This window comes from Cebus imitator, unplaced genomic scaffold (genome assembly GCF_001604975.1).
Source record: "Cebus imitator isolate Cc_AM_T3 unplaced genomic scaffold, Cebus_imitator-1.0 Scaffold118, whole genome shotgun sequence".
In the NCBI taxonomy this organism is placed as follows: domain Eukaryota; kingdom Metazoa; phylum Chordata; class Mammalia; order Primates; family Cebidae; genus Cebus; species Cebus imitator.
Window position 1 is genome coordinate 1,284,885 of NW_016107433.1, and position 3,840 is coordinate 1,288,724.

Genomic DNA, 3,840 nt, shown 5'->3' on the forward strand with positions numbered 1-3,840 from the left:
CTGGAGTGCAATGGCACGATCGCGGCTCACCGCAACCTCCGCCTCCTGGGTTCAAGCAATTCTCTGGCCTCAGCCTCCCAAGTAGCTGAGAATACAGGCACGCACCATCATGCCCAGCTAATGTTTTGTATTTTTAGTAGAGACGAGGTTTCACCTTGTTGACCAGGATGGTCTCGATCTCTTGACCTCGTGATCCACCCGCCTCGGCCTCCCAAAGTGCTGAGATTACAGGCTTGAGCCACTGCGCCCGGCCTCTATGCTCTTTTTTTTTTCCCTCTTGTTTCCCAGCCTGGAGTATAATGGCACAAACTTGGCTCACTGTAACCTCCGCCACCTGGGTTCAAGTGATTCTCCTGCCTCAGCTTCCTGAGTAGCTGAGGTTGCAGGCATGTGCCACCTCACCCAGCTAATTTTTTGTATTTTTAGTAGAGATGGGGTTTCTTCATGTTGGTCAGGCTGGCCTCGAACTCCCGACCTCAGGTGATCTGCCCGCTTCTGCCTCCCAAAGTGCTGGGATTACATGCGTGATCCACTGCACCTGGGCTATGCTCTTTCTGTCTCCCTCCCTGCTCCTCACCTCCCCTTACATGCCACAAGGAGCAGCCATGTGAGCAAGGATAGGACCTTACCCCAGAGTCGTGGGGAGGGCTGTCTGGGTGTCGGGAGAGCAGACCAAGTGTATATGCTGGTGGCAGAGTGGATGTGGGAAGGCAGGGAGCATGTTCCCTGGCTTATGCTTGGATTCTCCTGGATGCTTCAATTGCCTGACTTTTCTCACCTTCAATGTGGATGAGGACTGTGATGCACCCATCAGCTCACCTCTCTTCTTTTTTTTTCTTCTTTTTTTAAAATATGGAACGCTTCACGAATTTGTGTGTCATCCTTGCGCAGCAGCCATGCTAATCTTCTCTGTATTGTTCCAATTTTAGTATATGTACTGCTGAAGCGAGCACTCTTCTTTTTTTTTTCTTAAACATACTGCATTACTCTCTTCTTACTGACCCCTGCTCCCAGAGTCAGAAGATGGCTTTCCCATGACTGTCCCAATAACTGACAGCACGAGCAAACACAAATCAGTTTAGAATCCTTCGCTATGAGGCATCCATCCCTAAGCCCTTTCCTGCTGGCCTGCTGGGGCTGCATGAGGATCCCATGAGGACAAGCAGATGCCTCCATACCCGGCCAGGAAGGGTCCCATGGGGAAAAGCCATCCCCACCTCACTGAAGCATGAGGTGTTCAATAGATTAAGTCCCTGTCCTTCACTGCAGGAGCAGATAGCCTCAGGCTGGATTCCTGACTGGTCACTGGGAAGTGGCCTGGTTTGGGCCACTGGGTGGAGGTGGTGGACCCTCATTGGTCACTGTGGTTGGGGACCTGCCCTTGGTTGGAGACCCTCTGGCAGGAAGACAGAGGCAGCTCCCTCCATGTGAGGCCACAGACAGCTCTGAGTAGAGAAGAGCAGGAGCCCCCTCTTGTGCCATCTCTGTGTCACCACTGGGCTCCCTAGAGCCCTGTCTTCTAGGTGTCCCTTTGTTGCTGCTGCCCTGGTTGCACACACCCCAGAGAGCAGCAGCTTCCCTGTAATGGCAGGAGCAGACCCAACCCCCATGCTGCTGCATTCAGCTGTTCCCGCTGACCACCTATGGCATCACGGCAGCCTGGGTCACAGCTGCCTTTCATCACTTTTTCCACCTCCAGCCCTTGAGGCCCGGCCAACAAAGAGCGGGGTGTGGTGGCTTGTGCTCAGAGCCATCCCTGGTGCGTCAGCTGTCCCCTCTCCCCTGTCTTTTCATTGTCTGTCTCCACCTGGAGAGCACCGCCCTTCATAGGCTCTGTTGCTTCTGGGCCCTCGAGTTCCTCTGGGAGATGCTGGGCTGTCATTTCTCCCACATTCTGACCTCTTTATTTGTATTTATTTATTTATTTATTTTTTAATAGAGACAATGTCTTGTTGTAGAGCCCAGGCTGGGGTGCAGTGGCGTGATTATCATTGTACCCTTAAACTCCTGGGTCCAAGCCATCCTCCTGCCTCCGCCTCCACCACACCCAGCTAATTTTTCTTGCACTCCCGACCTCAGGTGATCCGCCCGCCTCGGCCTCCCAGAGTGCTGGGATTACAGGCGTGAGCCACTGCGCCAGGCCGGCCCAGCTAATTTTTTAGATTTGTTGTAGAGATAGGTTCTTACTATGTTGCCTAACCTGGTCTTGAACTCCTGACCTCAAGTGATCCTCCCGCCTCGGCCTCCCTAAGTCCTGGAATTAGAGGTATGAGCCACTGTGCCTAGCCCTGACCTCTTTAGATCCACTCATAGCCTCCCATGTCATCCTTCTCCCACCCCTGCTAAGGTGGAGGCAGGCTCTCAGTTGCATAGCATATTTGATGGTGACCTGGTCCAGCCAGCTTCACTGGCTGTGCTCCTCCAGGCTCACCTTCCCTGATCAGTCCTCCCATCACAAGGTTAGTCTTCTCCATCATGCCTGACATGACTTGGTAGATGTGTGGTGCCTAGAGAGCTCTGCTCCCATGTGGCCCAGCCAGCTTGGAGCAGAAGGCTCAGTCACATTCATCTCTTTATTCTTCCTGCCTTCCCATGTTGACCTATTGCTGGCCCTGAGCCAAGTCCTGTGTGCAAGGGTTCCAGAGACAGAGAGTACAGTGTGGATGAGATGGTAATAGCCATTGAGCCTCCAAACTGCCTCAGAAATTAGGGTGGAAAGAAGTTAAAAAAAAAAAAAAAAAAAGTCCAGGTGCAGTAGCTCACGCCTGTAATCCCAGCACTTTGGGAGGCTGAGGCGGGTGAATCAGGAGGGCAGGAGTTCAAGACCAGCCTGGCCAACATGGTAAAACCCTGTCTCTACTAAAAATACAAAAATTAGCTGGGTATGGTGGCCTTGCCTGTAGTCCCAGCTCCTTGGGAGGCTGAGGCAGGAGGATTGCTTGAATCAGGACCCAGGAGGTGGAGGTTGCAGTGAGCCAAGATCGCGCCATTGCACTCCAGCCTGGGCTACAGAGCGAGACTCTGCCTCCAAAAAAAAAAAAAAAGGCCAGGCATGGTGGCTCACGCCTGTAATCTCAGCAGTTTGGAAGGCCTGTGGATCACCTGAGGTCAGGGGTTCAAGACCAGCCTGACCAACATGATGAAACCTCAACATACAAAATTAGCTGGGTGTTGTGGTGCATGACTGTAATCCCAGCTACTTGGGAGACTGAGGCAGGAGAATTACTTGGACCCAGAAGGTGGAGTTTGCAATGAGATTGTGCCATTGCATTCCAGCCTGGGCAACAAGAACAAAACTCCGTCTTAAAAAAAAAAATGCTATGTGCGGTGGCTCACGCCTGTAATCCCAGCACTTTGGAAGGCTAAGGTGGGCTGATCACGAGGTTAGGAGATAAAGACCATCCTGGCTAACACGGTGAAACCCCATCTCTACTAAAAATACAAAAAATTTGCTGGGGATGGTGGCATGCCCCTGTAGTCCCAGCTACTTGGGAGGTTGAGGCAGGAGAATCAGTTGAACCCGAAAGGTGGAGGTTACAGTGAGCCGAGATCGCGGCACTGCACTTCACTTCACTCTGGGTGACAGAGTGAGACTCCGTCTCAAAAAAAAGAGGCTAGACCCTGGGAATCACTTGGCATCAGCAGAAACCTTGATGAGTAGAGATAAAAGAGATCATGTTGCAGCAGGCTTCTAAATCGGAACTTCCAGGGCTACTCTAGGACATTTTTTTTTTTTTTTTCCAAGACGGAGCCTGTCACCAGGCTGGAGTGCAATGGCACGATCTCGGCTCACTCCAACCTCCGCCTCCCAGGTTCAAGTGATTCTCCTGCCTCAGCCTC

The 3,840-nt window shown here is 52.2% G+C and overlaps 1 protein-coding gene and 1 non-coding gene across 3 annotated transcripts in view; one reads left to right on the forward strand and one right to left on the reverse strand.

Annotated features, from left to right (window-relative positions):
* PSKH1 (protein serine kinase H1) overlaps nucleotides 1-3,840 on the forward strand; it is a 39,981-nt gene that overhangs the window by 26,777 nt on the left and 9,364 nt on the right. The window lies entirely within an intron of this gene.
* On the reverse strand, nucleotides 847-953 carry LOC119472787. Its single transcript, XR_005201973.1, has one exon. It is a non-coding gene; the product is annotated as a U6 spliceosomal RNA (small nuclear RNA).